We start from the raw sequence: 22,864 nt of genomic DNA, 5'->3' as shown, positions 1-22,864 counted from the left end.
AGCATTACAGCTGGTGGAAATGGTTTGAGCCCCCAGGGAAAAGAAGGATGATAAAATTAATAAGTAAATAAATAAATTTAAAATCAAATTTCCTCTCACTGACCTTATTAACATAAAATAAGGAAATGTAGAAGAGTAGCCATCCTTTTTCAAAAGACTGGACCTTTTTCAAAGACTAGATGAACATTTGGATAGCTATTATGGATTATTCCTTTCTATATATGAAATAGGAGCCTAATCTAGAGACAGTTCATAAAACTGAAACTAGCCTTCTTAACTGAGCATTTCCATGACCAGAAGCCCCCAAACTCTCCTGTAATCACAATTATACATAAATATATACATACATACATTACCTTTCCTAACTGTGAAAATTTCCATGGCTAGGAGCCCCCAAAATCATCCTCTGGTCATGATTAAGTTTAAATGCACATACATACAAATAAATAAGCAAACAAATAAAAATTTTGCTCAATGGAAAAAAAAGCCCAAAATTTTATCTTTTTTTTTTTCCAGACTATTACAGCTGATAAATCAATATCATTTCCTGATTTATTGCTGCATAGATCAGCATTACAACAGTCTTCGCACATCTCAGTCTCGCTACGCAAGAATGTAAGAACACTTTATGTGACTTAGCTGGTTTTTCAGTGACTGAGAAATGCTTTGTGATTGTGAAGAAGCAGTAAATACACACTGCTGGTATATAGAATAGCCTTCCGAAAAGGATTTCAGGGTCGAATCCTGTCTATGTTTACACTGCGTAAATCAGTGTAACTCCAGTGAAGCTAACAGAGGTAGTCTGGTGTCAAACCCATGTGGATAAAAGGATCAGGCCCTCTAAGCTTTAAAGTTATGAGTCTTTTCAAACTGCAGATCTACTGTCAACATTTCAGTGATTACTTCTCTTTTTTCCAACACACAAACATAAAATAGTAACAAGATTATCAGATTAAAGAGCCAAAGAACAGCCAGTTTATTATACTCTTGCATCTAAAACATTCAAATCTTATAGGTTTCCTTCCCACTCTACATCTTGTAGGGGGAGATTGACATGTTTGTCTGTATTTGGCTTTAATTTTTTTTAATGGCAGTCTGGTATAGCTGTGCAGGAAAATAAACCAACCATAATATAATGAATTGCACAGTGCAGTAAGAAAGAAAAAGATACTCCCAGACCACCAAATCAACCCTTCTGAACATTTCAGCTTTAAAACAAAATAAAAAATCTTTGCTTGTTTTCTGCCAGTCCCCATGAAGGAGGAATGACAGGACAAACAGAATGAACAGGACAGAGCTGTTTTAAGCTAAAAATGTGCAAATGATGCATTCCTCCTGGGAGAGGAAAAATGTACAACCCACCACCTTTGCATCAGTATAAATTATTTAAATCAGAGATGGTTTGTCTTGAACAGATTGCATAACTGTTGCACAACTAATGTGTACAAGTGTGTCACTAATTTAATTTTAATTTTACTGTATGAGTTTGTATAAGATCCCCCAGCTGTCATGTGCTCATCATCTGTCACAGAACTATCACTAAGCCATGCTGGGCTAAGACAGGATTATAAACGATGAACTGCCATGTGCTCTAAATCTTCTTATTTGCCTAGCCTGGAAGGTATGCCCTGTAAAATTTGATTGGCAGCGTGCTCTATTCTGTCAATTGACTTTGAAGGCCTTTTCTATTGGTGCTTTGAGCGGATCTCAGTAGCTGTATTGACTGTCACCTGCTGACTTCAGCACGTGCCTGACCTCAGCCCCTGCACCGAGGCTCCTTCCCACTCGCCGCTGCATGGCAGGGCCGGCTCGCTCTGGTGGCACGTGCGGCACATAAGGGCATATGGCTGCCTAGTTGTGTGCAGAATAGAATAACTGAAGCCAAGCAGCCCCGCACTGTTATTACAGCAGATGGGGGAAGCGTGGCATTCAATATTAAGACAGATGCCACCTCCTTATTCCACCTGTCTGGAACTTGGACATGGGACAGAATGAGCTGTCTGCCTAATAATTAAGAAAACAAAGACTGCATTTATGAAGCTCAGCAGAGCACCATATCTGAGAAGCATGCACAGATATAATTGTTGACTATAACAATAAGGAAATGTAGACTACTGCTCATCAGATGTTCAGATACGTATACACAATTACAGTAGGAAACTGTACTGTTCCCAGCTGCTTTTGTAGTCTTTTATTTAGGCTGGTTGTGCATTAAGTTAAACGGGAGAAACAAGTTGGCTGGCATTATTACTGTTATAAATAACGCTTTAAAATTACAGTGAAGTTCCTTAAATAACAAAGCACCTACCGTTCCCCCTAACAGTCACTGCTGTTATTGTGCTATGCACTTTCTTGCAAATTTGCTCTTTGCTTCTCAGTAGTCAACTGTTTTTGTAACAGCCAGAGAGAAGAAAAACATGCTTTTCAGGACCATTATTATTTTCACGTATTTTTACACAACAATTTGCCTCTTTCTTTGGTGGTGTTAAAAAAATGATAACTGTGTAAAAAATAAGGCCTGGCTTCTTGGCAGTTATGCTATATTTTGTTTCTTTTATTTAATCCCACTTAATTTGGGACCAATTATTATTGAACACACCATGCTTTGTGATGGGAATGATTGCGCTGGAGAGAGTGTGATCCTCCCTGGGTTTGAGCCTGGGCTTGCCGGGGTGGCAGTGGGCTGGGTTGATGGCCGTGGTCATACTATATGATTGCACCAGGTCTCTGGCCCTTGTACAGCCCAAGGGCCTCCAGGACTCCACAGAGGCTGAGGCTGGGGTCTCCAATTATTGTGTAGGCTCAATAGCACCTATATATTGCCTCGGCTTGGGTCTCAGCCCTCCTGAGTGGCAGGCATCAGGCTGGCCCAAGCTATGCACCACATTTTTGAAGTGAATTCCTCCCTCGTAAGGGAAATCCCAACCACGGCCAAATCCAGTGGTGCTGCTGACACCCAGCCTCCCCCTTATGTGTCTGCACAACCCCGCAAGTTCTGTGGAATTAGGTACTTGGCTATAGAATTGAGCAGGTCTTGGCTGGGTAAAGATACTTCTCTGTAGAAGCAGTAAGCCATGAATGCCTATGATTGAGAACCTAGTGTGATCCAGGAGATATTTTTAATACCTCTTACCTACCTCTGACCCTCTTCTAAATACCCTGTAAGAATGACGCCCATCCTTAAATCTTTCTAATTAATTTTATTCTCTTTTGACTGAATGAATTCAAAGGCAGCTTAAAAAAATCATCTATGTCTGTTCTGGGATTTATCTGTAAATGGCAATTGGAATAAAGATGAGTAAGTTGAAGAAAATGAAAATGTAGGAATAAGTGTTAAGGGCATGTGTACTGTGTATACATTATGTTCACGATTAAGGATGTGCAGAGTGCCTATTGTCTCAGCAAGCCATGAAAGTGGGCTTTTATGTTTATATGCATATATTTGTATACACATACTTGCATATATATAAGCTATGTAAACAAAACATTTCAATTGAATAATTGAAATTTGAAAGGTAGAAGGATCACATGCAACACAACAAGCAAAGCTTGATCTTCACATTGATGTGTGTATGTAAATATATACTCATTTAGAAACATATATATTTAAATATTTGCAATAGAAATTATTAGACATCATAGATGTATGTGTGTGTTTAATATACACACATAGGCATGCTGAAGCTACTGCAGTTATGTAATAACACTCATAGACTGTTTTATACTATTTATAACAGATGTATTTAACCCAGACAGCTCGTCCTTGGGAAAAAAACAAGTACCAGATGTATTAGATTCTCCAAAGCACAGAAATCACATGTAACACGTTGCAAAAGCTAATCAAAACCCCAACTTCTTTTCATAGAAAAGACAGCATTAAAAAAAGACACAGATACATATTACAAGATGAGGATCAATTTGAAAAGATCTCACAATATCTGTTACCAAGAGCTTTGTTAATCTTTAAAAACCTAGAATGATTATTTATAGGGAAGCTGTGAATTAACTAGGCTTTAATAAATAGCTCACAGGCATGTATGTCAAGATTGTGCTTTTTGTTTTTATGTGTCTGTATTTGGAAAAAAAAAACAAATCAACAACAAAAAAAAGAAGCCATTATTTGTTTTTTTTGTTGTTGTTTTTTTGTTTTTTTGTTTTTTTTTTCTGTAACAATTATTTCAAATTAAAAGCCCATCTGACGAAAGGCATATGGATGGAGAGGGGGTTCAGTCCTAATTGAACAAACCAGGACTCGTGAGGTTAATTACAGATATTAACGCTGTTGTTCGTCAGCTTCTTGCCCTCACGAAGGTTCCAGCTTCCAAATGACCTGGCTCCAACAATAAGACTCTCTTTAGCCCATTAACTAATTGATAAAAATGTGAGTGTTTAGAATGAGTCTAATTAAATCACCAAGCCTTACAATTACGAGTCCATTTGGTAGCTGTCGGGAGATGGGTAACCTCAGCTGGCATTGTAGGCGAATAAAAGATAAAAATAAAAGGGAGCTTAACCAAAGATCATTTTGAAAGCTGTTCATTTGAAGACAAAGTACACATTTGCTTGAAATGTATACATACACCACTTCAGACTAGCACAGCGTCTTGAAAAGAAAATGGAGCGTTTAGTAATCATGACTCTTTTTTTTTCCCAGCACATGCATGAAATTCTCTCCAGCCCGTGTGATGGAATGAGCTACTTTTATATTCATTACTGAGTTACAGTGTATACCTAGATTCCTTGAGAGTACCCAAATAGCTGATAGCAGGTACCTCTATGTTCTTAACAATTTTTTTTTTTCTTACCCTTTCATAACTGCAAACTCTGCAGACGCACATCCCAGAGTCGCCACACTGGTTGAGGCTGCTGCTGTAGAGACAGTCCTCAGGCAGGGAACTCAGAATAGTTCTCCGATGTCCCATTTGTGATGTTGGCTTACTTGTACACATCACAGGTGCCTTTGGTAAGGGAGCTGAACAATATTTTGCATGTAGAAACTCCTGTTGAAGGTGTGCCTAATGTCCTAAACATCACATACAATGCTCATCTCACCGTGCCAGGCCAAGATTTAGATATAAAAAAGGATGAAGAGGTGGGTGATAATGTTTGCTGAAGGAATGGCTTCTATAGAAGGAATCCTAAACTGACAGGTTGAAAAAGAAAATAATGAAGTTGGATATCATTAGAGTCTATAATATGAAAAGAGGAATGGAGAAGGTGACCCGAAATGACTATGCACTGTCTCATGGGAATATCAACCAAAATTGATCATCTGATAGCTTCAAAACAAACGAACGGAATAACTTTTTCACTGTTAAGCTGCTGAATTCATTGCCAAAGGAAGTTCTGGATGCTAAAACTACAAATTAAAAATCTTCCAAATAAATTAATGGAAGAAAAATTCACCCCAATCTAAAAAGCCATAAAGACACTGTCTCTGTCTTGGGAAGTCTTTATGCTGTAGATACCTAGAAATTGGAACAACATACAGAAGAATTTTCACTGTATGTCTGCCCTGCTGTTATAGTATATAGCCATTACCAGTAACAAGGTACCAGGCCTAAAATGTTTTTTGGTTCACTCCAAGGCTGCAGTTTGTGCAGCCTTAAGGGGCTTCTTCAGTGAGTGGACTATAAAGAGTTTGCCCATGATGGTGTCATAGCCACCCAGGGAGACTGGAAGGAGCTTTGCACTATCTGTGCATAGCGGAGAGTGAGAAGACAAATCTCATCAGGTCAGTGAATTATGGAGATTTTGCTTTAGTCTCTGAAATACGGCCAGGGAGTGAACCACACTTACGGCAGTTTTAGGCTGTCTGCATCTCTCTAAGGCAGGCAGCTGGAATCACCAAGACTTGTCTCTGCCCAGTGATAAAATGTCCAGCACAATGATTTGCAGGTAGTCATGTGTGGGCTGGAAGTTCCTTCACCTAAGGGATGTTTTCTTAGTGTTTCCCAGAATGGAGATCTTAAAAAGCCAAAACACAGTAAGAGAAATCCCAAACCCCTTTTTGTATCACTACAAAGAAATCACATTGCTTGCTGCCTGACATGTCTACTCATGGACTGTTAAAACGTGAGGATCCTGGGGAAACCTGAGGAATGAACTAGTTAACGTGCATGGTTTTATCACAGACAATGCTGCGCATCAGCATAAAGACCAAATATAGTAAGACACATTTCTCAGGCGTCCTCTATTGCAAGTGCTTTCTAAATAAGTAAGGAATATACCTGTCCTGTGTCAGCATAACAGGAGAAGAAGCCATCTCCTCATCTTCCATTTTCACAGCCTCTCAAATCTATCTCCTTCTTCCTTTGATGAGGAAGCCTAGCTCAAAAATAAGCATTCATCCTTTTCTTTGCATTTCTGCTCCTGTTTCCCTCTCTTTTGACAGTGTTCTTGTAGCTAACACTCCCACTTTGCTTACGGGAAAATTCCCCTTGATTTCACGGGCTTTGAGTTCAGGCCTCACAAAACAGTGGGCTGTTAATGGAAATTCTTAATCAAGCAGGGCATCAGCCGTAAGACTACAGATCTGGGCTCAGATGGTATTTCAGGTGTTGTGACTAGGCAAGGCAGAAAAGCAGACTTGGATCAGTCAGAGTTTAGTTCATTTCCGGCTTTATCGATATTTAACCAGTCTTGGATGCTACCCAGCAGTGACTTGGCAGCCAGTTCAGAGCATGGAGCACAGGTGTGATATGCTCCTGCCAGTTTCCCTTGCTCATAAGATGGGCAGCTGTGCTCTGTGCTAGATGACGCTTCCAAGCAGCCTTCCAGGGTAGCCCAAGGTAGGGCCTGCATCCTTAGATTAGCCTTGAAATGGCAAAGATAACCAAGTGAAAGTCCCAGAGAAAAGAGGTGATCACCTGGGTAGACCAAAAAGAAAGAGAGCATTTCCAGACATTGCTGCTATTGAAGTGTTCAGGACTGGGGCTACATCAGCTCACAAATGACTTGGAGAGAAAAGGATGAAGCCTTTTAATAGACGGAGTAGGCACTGCCTTTCAATTCTTCAGGACTGTCTCTGCCAAGCAGCATGGCTTCTGCCTTATCTGGATTGACCTTCAGCCAGATGGCACCGATCCACAGCTATGCCTCAGCCAGACTTTGGAAAAGGAGGGAAATGACACAGTCAGGCAGGGGTAACTGAGGCACCTTTTCAGGGAATTCACACATCTTTTGAGGAATGTAAGTTGTAAGAGCAAGTCTGGTGGGTTGGGACAAGCTGGAAATGGAGGAGGTTCTGGTCTAGCTTCTGACAGAATGGAGAGGTTTAGTTGAGGCCTCAGGAGCACTGCTCCAGATGTCTATGTATACACTGACACTGAGATAAAAATCTCCATGAAATTCAATTAATGAGTGAAGAGATTTCAATAGTTTAAAAAACAAAGGATTGAAGCTGGTTGAAAATTTCTGTATTTTTCGTATTTTTAATCTGCCTGAACTTTTCTGAAATTATTTCACAGAAGAAATTCAACTTTCAATAAAAGGGAAAAAAAATAGCATTTTTTGAAGGATATTTTGTGCATATGTTGTGAGGGCCAGCAGAGGGAGGAGAGGGTCTATCAGCCCAGACAATTTCCAGTCATTCACATTTTTCTCCAGTGTTTAAGGTTATTTTCAAATGGAAAGAGAACCCTTAAAAAATGCAACATGTTGTAAATTTTCTGTAGACTTGCATGAAAGTGGAAAATAGATGCATATATATTAAAAAAAAAAAAAAGACCTACCTACTTTAAGAGATTGGCAGAGTTATGTCGTGGATTGCTGCAAGAATTGATGCCCGGACTACCTTGCTTTTTCCCTTTTTCTGTTTCAGGAATAAGCCTCCCCTCAAAACTTTCATATAACAATTGTGTAACAGCTCCTATCTGACTTCTGCTCTGCCAAATCACTCCAGTCACCAAAAAGTCACAGCTCTTGTAGCTGAAATCACATCATTGTTGAGAAGAGGGTTGAGATGAAGGTTAGGCACTTGACAAGGTCTTGTCTTGTCCAAGGTTACTTGCAGAGTTGCAGCTTGACTGGATCTAATTGCCTAGGATCACAGACAATATTCACAGGTGTGAATGAAAAAGTATTAAAACATAGAAAGTAACATAATTCAGCCCACCCACAGACTCAGAGCTGCTAAGAAGGCACCTTCTGCGTAGTAAAAATCTCACTGTTTACTATGTTGTCAACCAAATAGAGGGGATGTAATACACAAGACTGAAGAATGTGTGTGTGCAGGAGGGAGAAAAATCCTTTAGAAATGCCTGCAGTAATATCTGACCCTGCAAGTCACTTTTCTAAAGACAAAGAAACTACTTACAAATATAAAGTTCTAGATCTGGGCAATATGGCATAACTGCAGGGTAATAAGGAAATGGGCCATTAAGGAATGAAATTCTTGTTTAACATCTACCATGCCTGCTTTATCTCAGGACTTATCATAATAATTGCTTGGTAGCATACTAAAAACATTAGTATGTATTCCACTGTAGGCCCAGGAGAATGAAGAGATCAGGTTTTGATTTTAGACATATCATTGCATCCTTAGCCTGTAGTCAACAGTTGGTTGTGAGCCAGTAACGTTTTAAAGTCTTTGAACTTCAAGACTGAAAGGCACAGATCAGAGAATTACATATTTATATTCTAGGGATTCTCACACCCTGTTACGCTGACAGAACAGATTAAGATGAGAACATGCTGAATGCAATGTTTAGATACATATAAAACCAGTTTCCCACTAACCATCAGCCAAAACTGACTTGCTTCTGACTTTACTTTCAAGATAATCAGCACATTCCATAACGTTAGGTGAGATTTGCAAAAGGACTTCTAGTAAACCTTATTTTGAACCTGGCAAAGTCAAGGAAACATTGAAAAAATCCTGTTCATAGGTAGATGTATCTTGATACAACTACGGAGAGCACATGAGTATATTTTCCGTGCATAAACACACCTACTTTGGTGTATATAGATTTTGAAGGTATAAAATATTTTCCTAGCAAGTCCAAAACTCTTTCTCCTGCTCTGCACAGAAGATGAGAAAATCCAATGAGTGATTCCTACCAACCACCACGGAGAAATTCTGCAAACATCTGCTCAGGCTTTAAAAAAAATCACTCCCTTATTTTTATCTTTTCCCCCTTACAACTAAATCCCATTCCAATACACTCTTGCAGTGGGTCGCTGCAGAAGCTCTTTGTTCCCCTGCAAGCCAGCCCATCTGCCTCTGAGAATCCAGACTTGATCACAAATGTATTTTTAATGCACTGGTGAAAGCGTTTATTTAAAATTGTTTCATTTTCCCTCCGGGAATTTTCAATTAAACAAACACATAATAATTATTTCCTTTAATTACTCATCTCTGCTTACCTGGAGCTAGGGCACCTTTGCCCTATTACATATATGAGAGCTGTCAGATTGATTCATTAGTATTTATTTGTTTCTTATTTTCAAAACTTACCTATATAATATAGGCATTTAAAGAAATGCTGCTGATGTGTAAAAGAATTTTTTCCCTAGATGATAACAGCATAGGCTTGGTTCCTATGCTTTTCTAATGCAGAAAACATAGTGACTGCAGCAGTTACGTGGAGTTACTAGGGTTGAAATGTGGTGCTTTGTCTTTCTACAGCACCACTCCCCAAAACAACCCATTAACAATTCCCACCCAGTTCTAGCCTATTTCCCAGTTCTACTTCTCCTACTCAGTTCTAGCATCTGCTAAGCCCACCTCTAGCAACGGGATGGAAGATAGATTTCTCTCAAACCTCCAGCACTAGGGAGGTCTTATTCTGTTCTCAAGCTCTATCGCCAGCTGTGCCCAAGCCTCTGCCAGCCTATAAACTTCTGGTTAGAGCAGGAGTTCTTACAAATACTTCTGTGCCTAAAGGATCTAATGGTAGAGTCTCTACCTAGTTTCACCTCAAAATACCAAAAGCAGAGACAAGCATTGCTAGGATTAGAGTGAGCAAGAAAATTAGGAAAATGGAGTCCTGAACCCACTACCTGAAGCATCTGTCAGCCTGGGACCTTGCAAGCGATAGACTCCATTGGCCCTGCCCAAACACAATCAAATTCTAATGTTTCTATCCTTCTTCACATCCCCACAAAGTTTCCCACAGCCCCTGAAACCTGCTGACTTTAGAAAGCAGCACAAAGACAGTCAGCTAGGATGCAGACAAGAAAGGTTTGGACAATGCCTTTTAAACCAGCATTAGTATTACTGATAAACTAAATCACATTAATTTCAAACCAGATCTCCTGCTTCCAGCCATACCCATTGACCCTTTAAGCCTTGCCATGTCTCCCCTACCTCCTTCCAAGCTCACGCCCAGCCCCTGTTTTGCTCTTGTAAAATTGCATATTAATGTCTTAAGGAGGAGGGCAAATAAAATCGATCTTCCTTACACTGCTGAGCAGCCTCAAGCCCTGGTGAATCAGGGAAAGACTCTGTGACTTTTACCTCTCACAGAATTCCCTCGGGCAGGAAGGAGTCCAGATTGAGTTGTTTGTTCTTTAAATCTCAGTTCCATGTGGTGCAGCCACGTAGAGAGAGCTTTCTGGTACCAAGGGTAACAGAAAATATTTTAAAACTCCTTCAAACATATTCTAAAATATTTCATATTTTCTTCTGGGAAATGCAGCCCTGAAACACTTTTTCTGAGACACCAAAGTGGCCTGGTGAAGGAAGTATAATGTCACCATAGGGCTAAAAGCATCTTCTCATATCAGCATTGTAGCTGAGCACTTTCTAGAGGTATTTGTTAGAATTCAGTCCCAATTTACGACTGCTAAAATGCAAGTTTCTTTTACAATGATCACAAATAACCAACATTTTAAAAATGACCCCTCCACCAAAAAGTGTCAAAATGCCTCTCTGAAGAAAATTTACCAAGGGTTTGGTTTTTTTGGTAAAGATATTTGACTGTCTTCTCTTCAAAACAATAACATCAGCCTTCAATAAAGTAAGGTTCCCGAAACTGTTTTCCAGTGGAAGACAGTATGCAAATCTACATCAACAGAAAGTACTGGCAAAGAACAGAAAAGATCAGCATCATCTGCAACAAATAGCCATCACAATACAGGTGCTCCTCTATGAAAAATGAAACCTGCCATGAACAAAAGATTTTTAAGATTTTACAAATAAAGCTTCAGTTAACATGGCTGAAGTGCTCACATGTGAGGCTGGCCATGTACATACGCATTTGCAGGATCAGGGCTTACAGAACCAGGACACAGGGGGAGTTATAAGATAATTATCCAAAGAGACCTACAATAAATATCTGTGGGCCGAACAGCACCATATGTACTATATATTGATTTGGTAGTAAACGGATTACTTGAGTGGTAGTGTCTAACTTGCATATTATTCAAATACAACAGATGGGAAATTGGCATGCGATGTGAAATACAGAATTCAATATTCACCCAAGTGGGCTGATAAATTATCATAAACCATTTATGAATATCCCTCAACCATGAAGCCTAATAATAAAATAAAATTAAAAAAACGGAACTCTCAGCCCAGCTCTATCAAATGGTAGAGATGGAGGTATACTCTGGAACAAGGGCCCTGCGTTGTTATCCAAACTGATCCTAGGCTTCTGCAGGCGGTCCCATAAGACCAAATAGAAGGTATACTACTACTGAGGATAGAAGTCATCTTTGATTCCATCCTGAAGAGGAGTATCAGTCATGAGAGAAGCTGGCATGAACTGGGAGGTTTGAAAGAAATAAAGCTGAAAATATGTGGCAGTAGTGCATATTTTATTACAATGTTTTTCATTTTTTGCTAACTAGTAAAACAGGAAACCCAGCACTGATTGAATGTGAATGGGAAGAAGATACAATAATCTTAGACAAAGACATCAGCCTATCGAAAGCACCGTGACTACAAGATTCATGCAAAATATTTCACCTAAGGCAGTTACTATGACACAGTACTCTCTGACCACCCCTCAGTCTGCTGAAAAGACTACTAGAAGGCAGCATCATCATTAACCCTCTTTCCAAGCGGACTGCTGTTTTACATTGGCCATGAGGTGGACAACAGCAGTCACTGACGTGTTTGGACGTTGGGTATATTGTGAATATCAAAAACCAAAAGCCAGATTAGAAACAAGCCTCTAGCCCCCAGCAACCTACTCAGCTCTTCATATTCCTACAAACAAGGGGGATCCACACAAGCAGAAATGAGCTGTGGTCTACTTTGAACCCCAGGAGCATGGATCATACAAAAAGCAAGAATTCAGGGAACTAGAATATTTGGAGGGTTAAAGAAGGTTGTTTTCTGATCAAAGACAACTCGTAACCTGGCCTGTTTGGGGAGGTTATTTTACTCAACAAGGACAAATTTGGGACTGGGGACACTGATGGGGAAAGAAGAAAGGCTTGAGCATTGCAATTTTATTTCTGCAGGAATAAATCTCAGCAATTTTGGCTCGGAAGTAGGAGGAAACATAGTCTCTATAGAGAGGGTACTGCTCAGCATAGTCTAGTATAAGCAATTTCTGTCTCACAGAGAAGAGGTCATATCAGGTCTGAAGCTGGCAGCCAAACTGATAAAAGAAAATCAGGAATATCCTCTATCTTCCTTCTGTTAGTTTAGATGCCTGATAGACTCTGTTGTCTAGACTGAGTTATTTCACGTTCCTGATAAACCTGTCTGTAAGCTGTTAAGAGTATTGACAGGAAGTTAGCCAGCATGGTTACCATCTGGAGCAGGTCTAGCCAGTCTCCATGACCATGGCTAGTGATGACTGTGCTTGTCATTTTCAGGGTTATTTATCACAAAAGGAAAAATTACCCCCCCGAAACGTATTTCTATTAGTGAGTCATTCTAGAAATAATAATAAAACTGCAGATCTCTAAAGATCTCATTCTCTAGAAGATGAGTCCATTGGAAATGCTGAGTGTTTGTTCTGCAGCATGTACAGTTGTATCCTGAGAAGACATATCTAGATGAAAGAACGCTTAAAATATTTTTAACATTTTTTAACATCCAGCACCCTCATTCAACTTTCTCCTTCAAAGAAAGGCCACCTGTTAGAGCACCACAATATGGATTTATGTCTTGGTCTTTGGAAAAAAAACCCACTCATTTCTCTCTTCAGAGATCAGTTCAATGTTGTACGTCTTTGCACTTAACTCTGCTCTATATGTAAACTGACACATCTAGAAAGAGTCCCACTTACATTAATATGATTCCTCTGCTCAACTCATGACATTCCCATGGTATGAATGTCTCTGTTATTAAATTCTAAGAATGTAAAGGATGCTACACAGGGAGGCTAGAATTGCCTCCCTGTTTTTATCACTGGTCTGCTCTGTTAGCTGGGACATTTCATTTCTCAGGCTTTCTATTTAATTCCCTATACTTTCTCATACTTGCTTGTAGAGAACACATAGTCCTTGAGGATCTCTATGCCCCAGGCTTCACTGCGGCCAAAAGCCGCTGTTCATGAGGTAAACAGTGACTGCACAGCTCAGTATCAGTATGCGTGCTAGCTCCTAGGGGAGGTAGAGGAGAGAAAGAATAGGAAGGGAAAGGTATATATACCCTTCCATGGCTGTGCATGAGGAAACAGGTGAAAAGACATTTAGAGTCATCTCTTGATTCTAGCCCTTGTGATACTAGTGCCGGGCAGAGCTGTGATTCAGAGCGTTTTGTTTTCACTTTACAGACATGGAGTAGACTTCACAGCAATTTCTCGTGATGGGAGGTCTTAGGGAGGAAACCTGATTCACATCTGCACATTTTCTCTAGCAATCACATAAAGCTGTTCTTTGGGATTTCATCCTTTACAAGTCATTGACATCTCTTTTCTCCTTCCACTTTTCATCTTTGCCTAGTACAAGAGAATCACCATATTATCAATACAGAGCACCACAACAGACCCTTTTAAATCCATGATAAGTGTCCTGACTTTCAAGACCATGCAGCTGTCCTTGTTGATCCTGCTTAGTCTAAGGCAAAGAGCTCCATGAAGCTCCTCTGCTCCCCTTTTTATACACTGACTTGAATTTTGAGACCACTGGGGCTCAGGCTGAAGAGATGTCTTTGTTCTTGGCAATGGGGGCATGCTGTATACACTTGAGAAACTGCTGGCATACTGATGCAGTTTTGCACCTTGTGCCTGCAAGAATGGGAATCTGGTCTATTCTCCATCCTTTTTAAGGTGATGACACCTCAAACCCATGCTTTGGCCACTGGTTCCCCTGCCATATTTTTTTTACAAATAAGTGTTTCAGGTTGTGATCTTCCACAATCTTAGCTGCCATGCAAACTTGGTCATTATCATCCTCCCAAGAACAGTAACTTCTACCTGTAGCATACAACCTGCATTCAGATGTCTGATCACATAAATACAGGCTTTTCTTACATCCTTATTGCTTTAGCATTTGTTTTACAAGTGACAAGGAAAGTCACCTTTGTAGTTGCATAGGTTTTTGAACACCAAGGTAGCACTGCTCTGATGTGCCATTACTATAATTAAGAAATACAGGACGATTCAGTAGCAAAGAGAAAAAAATACAGAAAGAAAGAGAAGCCCCCTGCAAGATAATTGGTCACTGCTATGAATCTTTACTCTGGGGACAGATAGCACAACCAGAGGTAATAGCTTACACACATATTCTTGAGCTGTGCAATAGATGGAAAAGTGTCCCAGATGGATTGGGTAGGGGCTTAGTTCCGGGATTATGATGAGACAGTGGGTAATTATTGAGTGGCATTGCCTCAGCGCTGATTATATCTGCAAGCTTGTTCCTTTCCTTCAGAGTAAAGCATTGATAAAGATAAACCATGCTGCTCTATGTCCTTCATGTAGCACAAAACAACACATTTCAATCTAACAGGATCAGGTCTCCACTTTGATCACAATCTGTTACCTAGATGTCTTTGCAAATTAATCAGCCCTGCTTGTTTAGCTCCAGTCAGTTTGTACTGCTAAATTAATAAATGTACTAGGAGCAACAGAATACATAATTAAATTCTACAGTTTAATCTCCACATAATAATTTTGACCTTAGTCTGGGGCCTCTGTTGCAGCCAGCAACACATTGAGTAGACACAGACCTTGCAATGCAGCTTACACTAACAACCTACCTTGAACGATTACTCAGGGGCACCATAATCAAGAGCTACTAAAACCAGAGAAAGCAGGATGCACGATTAGGAAAACAAAACTGTAGCCACAGCTTTTGGCTATATAAAATAAAAGGGAGTATAAGCATACATTTACCTCAAAATATATAGAAAGATACTCTGCCTTGGTCAGTTAACCAGAAGCAGTCACTTTGTATTTCCAGTATTTGCATCAAATGCAACCCAGAGGAGCAGAGGACAGCTTATGTTCTTCCCAGGAATATTTGCGAACTCTTGAAAGAAGAATGGGCCATGCATGCCATGAAAGAGTTTTCTGTGCCAGCTTTGTGGAAGACACCACTGAATTATTATAGCTGTTCAATATATCTGTATAGAGTGCACACCCTTCTCCCTGTTATATGCTATTTACATTTAAATCTGTTATCTTCCCACTAGCAGATAAATGCCTCTTTCTATGCCTCAGTATCTCATTGCAGGAACTGTGAAGGGCTTTCTTCCATGCATTTTACACATCTGCCTCAGCTGAGATTACCCAAAAAAGATCAGAGATGTCTAGTACTGTAATAACAAGAAGAGAGAGATAACTGCTGAACACACTGCTCACAAAACTTGATGAGGAAGGGGGTGACAGAGAGCTTTTACCTTTAACTTCCAGTCCGCAGGATATGTATTCTAAGGGATTCACAGAATAACCACCCAAAAAGGAGACAGAGGCTAAATGTTAGTGTTTAAGGCTCTGCACTCCTTGCACATTCATGGACATGTATAACCACTGACTGAGAAGATACAAGGAAGACAAAAAGGTAGAGCCTTCCATTCACTTCCGCCTTCCCTAGAAATATGGTAGCTCCTGGATACATGTGCATCCTCACTACTGAGAACCAGCACATCCAGACAGACGTCCTGGATACTCAACACCTTTCTAGGAGGTTTCTGACCCCTCCAAAAGTCTGTGTCTTGTTGATGTACAAGGAGGTACAGATCTACAAAGGTAATTCGGATCAGAAGTCCCTCTTTGTTGCACAAATGTTGTTTAGATCTCAGCTTTATAGTGTTGTTTCATACCTTAGCTTCACATGTTTTGCTCTGTGTGTTGTTTAGTTCTAACAGTGTTGGTTTAACTCCAGGCTCTTCAGGGCAGGACCAGTATCTTTCTGCCTTTGCCAGTTCTCTGCCACATAGCTCCCTGGCCCCAGCTAAGGTCTCCCATCACTATTTTACTAAAGCAACAACAATATATGTATAATTAAACTATTCAGTAACTCTACCCCCAGATGCTTTGTTCCAGAACACATGAAACATCTTGATGGTCACTAAACAGGAGACAAAGCAAGAAAGACAGACTTACAAAGTTTAGCAGTGATTTCAGCACTTAGCTTGACACACCTTCTGGGACAGCTGGTGAGAGCTAACTGCTTGATGTAGGCAGTCTCTGAATGTCTTTCTACACAGGTATATACAGTGGGAACATATAAAAAGTTACTGAGTGTCCTGAGAACCCTGATGTCAATTCTCAGTTTACAGACATCAGACAGCAAGATTTTCCTCTATTCAAAAAAAAAAAAAAAAAAGCTTCCTGATTGTTTCCAAAGAGATTAATTACCATGAACCTCTCTTTTCGCTTGCATCTTTCTGAGGTTTCTTGGCTAAATAAACAAATGAGTCCAGACAATGTTCCCATTTGTTGATGGGATCAGGTCAGATATTACTTTGCTGACTTTTTGTTTTGAGGGCAAGGCTGCAACATGCAGCATAATTACAGAGGAGATAGGCACACAGTAATAGTGAGACACTCTGGATGAAGCTCCAAGATGAACCCTCAGTCCCCATGTTTTGCTTCACACTTGCTTGCCTAGAGGAGAAAGCTCAGGGTCCCCAAGGCAAAGAGGAGCTGCTGACTGCCACACATTCAACACATGAGGCTCTGTGCAATGCAACATAATATAAAAAGGCAGTGGTGAAGAACCAGAGAATGCTGTTCAAAACCAGGCTAATTCATCTGAACCAGTGGTTTTGCCTGGTGGTTTTGGGGCCACCAGACTGGAGGCACCAATGATGTGATGCTACTGCAGTTGAGCCAGATCCTCAATTAGTTTACAATGGACCACCAGAACTTACTCCTGTTCTACAGAGCCCTGTTGTAAATAATAAACTAAAATACTTGCTTTAAAGATCATAATTTTTGAAGAAATAAAAGCAGAACAACAATGAAACTGCAGCAACTGTATTTCTGTATTTCCTTTAAAATAATCAGATTAAAAAACAGCTAGCTGCTTTAATATTTTGTGATTGGAGATAGTATCAAAAGCTTAAAAAAGAACAGTTTTGCAGCCAACATATAATAGTGAACGTGCGTACTAATACATAGGGACAGAACTTGAACTCTAAGACCTTGACTGTGGTAGCTGACACTACAACCCTCTAAAGAACTGAAGATGAATTGTAATATCATTCACATAACTACACAAATTCAGTGTGATCTGTCCAAATGTGAGCAATAAGCAAAGAATTCAAAATAATGTAACATTAGCAGTTAAGCTTTCAAACTATATGCAATAATGGCATGGGACAGCATAGAATTACAGCTGGTATTGCATGCTCTTCTTAGATTTGTGAGTTCTCTCCTCTCACTTCTCCTGGCAACATGTAAAGCCTTTGTGTGCTCACAGTTAAAATCGCTGTAGCCAAAGACCATACATTACAGGAACGTATTTTGATTCACAGTTTATGGTGCAAGCTTGTTTACCATTTACCTCATTGTCCTTCTCCAGTACCTGCAGAGGTTTAGATGTAAATCACTGCAGAATGCGTAAATGTGTGAACTGAAAACTTGTTGAGTCAGATAAAGTTGTTTCTAGAAGAAGTTCCCAGCCCATATTAATGTGTTGATCTAACAGGAACAAGGAGAGATGCAATAAGAAGTGTAAGGGGTAGACTCTTAAAATGCATAACTACAAAAACAAAGGGACCACAAGGCATGAGAGATGGCCACACAACCAGCTGAAAGGTACCTGAAAACCAGAGTAAACCATTATCACTGGGCACCTACTGCAAAGCTTGTCCTGCCTGTGTAGGAGATAGGGAATAATCCTCCAGCCCTGCAGTTCTTGGCTGGATGGACAGACGGATGGAGTTACTGCATGTCACAGTGGGACTCATAAGCAAAACGATGTTCAAAATCATAGAATCATAGAATCACAGAATAGTTAGGGTTGGAAAGGACTGTAAGATCACCTAGTTCCAATCCCCCCTGCCATGGGCGGGGACACCTCACACTAAACGATGTCACCCAAGGCTCTGTCCAACCTGGCCTTGAACACTGCCAGGGATGGAGCATTCACAACCTCCCTGGGCAACCCATTCCAGTGCCTCACCACCCTTACAGTAAAGAATTTCTTCCTTATATCCAATCTAAACTTCCCCTGTTTAAGTTTGAACCCGTTAACCCTTGTCCTGTCACTACAGTCCCTAATGAAGAATCCCTCCCCAGCATCCCTATAGGCCCCCTTCAGATACTGGAAGGCTGCTATGAGGTCTCCACGCAGCCTTCTCTTCTCCAGGCTGAACAGCCCCAACTTCCTCAGCCTGTCTTCATACTGGAGGTGCTCCAGTCCCCTGATCATCCTCGTGGCCCTTCTCTGCACTTGTTCCAACAGTTCCATGTCCTTTTTATGTTGAGGACACCAGAACTGCACACAATACTCCAGGTGAGGTCTCACAAGAGCAGAGTAGAGGGGCAGGATTACCTCCTTTGACCTGCTGGTCACGCTCCTTTTGATGCAGCCCAGGATACGGTTGGCCTTCTGGGCTGCAAGCGCACACTGAAGCTGGCTCATGTTCATTTTCTCATCAACCAACACCCCCAAGTCCTTCTCCACAGGGCTGCTCTGAATCTCTTCTCTGCCCAACCTGTAGCTGTGCCTGGGATTGCCCTGATCCAGGTGTAGGACCTTGCACTTGGCATGGTTAAACTTCATGAGGTTGGAATCTACCCACCTCACAAGTGTGTCAAGGTCCCTCTGGATGGCATTCCTTCCCTCCAGGGTATCAACTGAACCACACAGCTTGGTGTCATCGGCAAACTTGCTGAGGGCGCACTCAATCCCACTGTCCATGTCAGCAATGAAGATGTTGAACAAGACCGGTCCCAACACCGATCCCTGAGGGACACCACTCGTTACTGGTCTCCAGACGGACATTGAGCCATTGACCACCACTCTTTGCATGTGGCCATCCAGCCAGTTCTTTATCCACCGAGTGGTCCATCCATCAAATTGATGTCTCTCCAATTTAGAGACAAGGATGTTGTGTGGGACAGTGTCGAATGCTTTGCAGAAGTCCAGGTAGATGACATCAACTGCTCTACCCCTGTCCATCAGTTCTGTAGGCCCATCATAGAAGGCCACCACATTGGTCAGGCAGAATTTCCCCTTAGTGAAGCCATGCTGGCTGTCACCAAGCACCTTGCTGCTTTTCACGTGCACTCTTCCCAGGCCGCCTGTCCTTGCTTCCACCTTTTATAAGCCTCTTTTTTCATTTGAATTTTCCTCAGCAGCTCCTTATCCATCCAAGGAGGTCTCCTGGCCCTCCTGCTGCACTTCCTTCTAGTTGGCATGCAACACTCCTGAGCTTGTAGCAGGTGATCCTTGAATATCAACCAACAGTCTTGGGCCCCCCTGCCCTCTAGGGCTCTATCCCATGGAACCTTACGAAGGAGGTTCCTGAAGAGGCCAAAGTCTGCTCCCTTGAAGTCCAGGGCAGTGAGCTTGCTGCATGCTCTTCTCACTGTCCTGAGGATCTCAAATTCAACCATCTCATGATTGCTGCAACCAAGGCTGCCCTGGAGCGTCACTTTTCCAATGAGCCCTTCCCCTGTTGCTGAGCACAAGATCAAGCATAGCACCTCTCCTTGTCGGCTCCTCTGTTACTTGCAGAAGGAAGTTGTCTTCCACGCAATTGAGGAACCTCCTGGATTGCTTGTGCCAGGCCGCACTGTCCTTCCAACAGATGTCAGGGTGGTTGAAGTGAGGCAAGAGGCGTGAGGCTGTTCCTATCTCTCCGTAGAATGATTCATCTGCAGGTTTTCTTTGATCAGGCGGTCTGTAACAGATCCCCACAGTAATGTCTCCCATAGCTATATTCCCTTTAACCCTGACCCACAAACTCTCTGTTGACTGCTCACCTGTCCCCAGACAGAGTTCCATACTCCCCAGCCTATCCCTAACATAAAGGGCAACCCCCCCTCCACGCCTGCCAGGCCTGTCTTTTCTAAAGAGCCTGTAACCTTCCATTTTAATACTCCAGTCATAGGAGCCATCCCACCATGTTTCTGTGATGCCTGTTATATCATACTTCTGTAGACGTGCACACATCTCTAATTCCTCTTGTTTGTTCCCCATGCTATGGGCATTTGTATAGGGGCATCTAAGCCGAGCTCCAAATAAAGCCAGCTCATTGGCTGGAGTGGCTGGAACATTTCTACATTGCCTCGAGCATTTACTAGAGGTGCTGGCAACTGACTGGGTGTTTTGGGAAGGAACAATGCCCCCCTCCCCCAACACATCTAGTAAAGCATCCTTGACCAGTCTGGAGATGTCTCTCTCAGAGCCATCCATCTGTGGGTCCTGTTAATAATTGGAGTGAGATAGGTGCTTTAGTATCTGGTTCTTCTGATGTCTATCCTAGTCACTTCAGCTTGGTTGCCTCTGGGCTGAGCCCATAGGTCTCTGGGTTGAGCTGCCCCTAGGTCCTGGTTTGCTTGCCTGTCAAATACACGCTCTTCCTTGTGGCAGCTCTCACAGATGACTGTCCCCAGGTACTGCATGCCAGGTTGATAACAGCATGGGATTCCATAAATGGATAACGAAACCTGTCATCCACAGAGACAACAATTCACAGCAAGTTTGTGTGATGGTGGTGGCTCACGCATTCAGCCCAGTCACACAAACTAACTTCCACACAGCTCCTCAAATCCTTCCCCCTGCACTCAGTGTTTCTCCTATATCAGTGTCCCGGGTTCAGAAGTAGCAGTCATTTTTTCTCCTTCTTAGTAGCTGGTGCAGTGCTGTGTTTTTGACTTTCAGCCTGGGAACAGCACTGATAACACCAATGGTTTTAGTTGTTGCTCAGTAATGTTTACTCTGACCAAGGACTTTGTGAGTCTTGTGCTCTACCAGGGAGGAGGGGAAGCCAGGAGGAAGCATTGACAGGGCACCTGACCCAAACTAACCAAAGAGGTATTCCATACCACAGCACGTCATGCCCACTATATAAACTGGGGACAGTTACACAGAAGGATGAGATCACTGCTTGGGTCGGGCTGGGTACCAGTTGGCAGGTGGTGAGCACTTGTATTCTCTTCCTTTGTTATTTCCCTTATCATTATTATCATTGGTGGCAGCAGCAGTGGTTTGTGTTATACCTTAGTTACTGCGCTGTTCTTATCTCAACCCATGAGAGTTACATTCTTTCAATTCTCCTTCCCATCCCTCCCCGAGAGGGAGGGAGGAAGTGGAGGGAGTGAGCGAGCGGCTGCATGGCTGAGTTGCTGACTGGAGTTAAACCACAACAATCCATCAAGACTGGATATTGCTATGGTAAACAAAATGGTATAATAAATTAATATGTTTTACAGCCTTTCATATTGCGGAGAGGTGTAGAGCACCTTACCATATCCAAGACTCAGGTCTTCAGACAGATGTATCATACTTGTGCCATTTTTCATGTGTGCCCCATGTAAAGTAATAGAAACTAGCTTGCTCTTTACACTGTGTACATGCAATACTTACATATTAAAGGAACATTATACAGTATAGAGGAGCAACAAGACATGTTTTGTTTTAAACATCTATAAAACCAACATTTTTGCAACTAATTTATTAATTTATTGTATTAGTAGTTTAAAGTAGATACTGTTATTGCTAATCAATATCAACACACAATGAATTTAAATTTTCACATTTATTAAAAAAGGGAGAAGAAATGCAAAAACAGCATTAGCAGGAAATTTACCATCCTTAAAGAAGAAAAAATGGACAGACATTTTACATGGAAAGGACAATTCAGGCAATAAACCCTGTTCCCCATTTATATCAATTATAAATTTAAAGATTGGCTGGAATATGGAAATCTTTGGAGGCTAGGGGTATTAAAAATATGCAGAATTGTCATGCACTGCTCTTAAAAAATAAACTCCAAACCTGTGCAGAATGGTGGAGAAGATAAGCATTTGCAGTCAGGTTGTTGATCCAAAGAGAGTAATTAAAGAAGGTGAGGTCTAAACTTGTCAAAGTCATTTTGCCCTACTTTCCTATTTATAGGTTTCAAAATGGAAAAAGCCTTCAAAAGGATTTGCATCCTAGCTTCCCTCTGTAAGATCCTTCTGCAAGAGATTTGAGAATTAGCTGCTGTGCCTGCAGTATATTAAAATCTTTGACAGTCATCCACTTGGGGAATCCCTGGTAAAAAAAGAAACAACAGAAAAATAACCACCTCATTTTGCTTCAAAAGGTTCACAGTATCACTTGAAAGTGGAGAATAAATCACCATTCTTGATAATTGTTCCTAAGGCTTATCCATTCTGTGGGGTCTTTCCGTGGGAAGAGATACTGTGTTCAGCTCTGTGGTGCCCAGCATAAGAAGGACATGGACATGTTGGAGCAAGTCCAAAGGAGGCCATGAATATGGTCAGAGGGTTGGAGCACCTGTCTTATGGAGACAGGCTGAGAGAGCTGGGCTTGATCAGCCTGGAGAAGGGTACCT

General features: G+C 41.4%; 1 long non-coding RNA gene across 1 annotated transcript; it reads left to right on the top strand.

The window, feature by feature from the left end:
- Positions 1–4,652: 4,652 nt before the first annotated feature.
- Positions 4,653–22,660, top strand: LOC133273996 (uncharacterized). The gene is made up of 2 exons (XR_009744991.1): positions 4,653–4,768; positions 22,423–22,660. It is a non-coding gene; the product is annotated as an uncharacterized LOC133273996 (long non-coding RNA).
- The last annotated feature ends 204 nt before the right edge of the window (positions 22,661–22,864 follow it).

This window comes from Pezoporus flaviventris, unplaced genomic scaffold, assembly GCF_033815535.1.
Source record: "Pezoporus flaviventris isolate CSIRO_AGI_PZ_B2104156 unplaced genomic scaffold, CSIRO_AGI_Pfla_v1 ptg000035l, whole genome shotgun sequence".
Lineage (NCBI taxonomy): Eukaryota > Metazoa > Chordata > Aves > Psittaciformes > Psittacidae > Pezoporus > Pezoporus flaviventris.
Note: the sequence above shows the minus strand (reverse complement) of the source record. Positions and strands in the feature narration are given on the sequence as shown.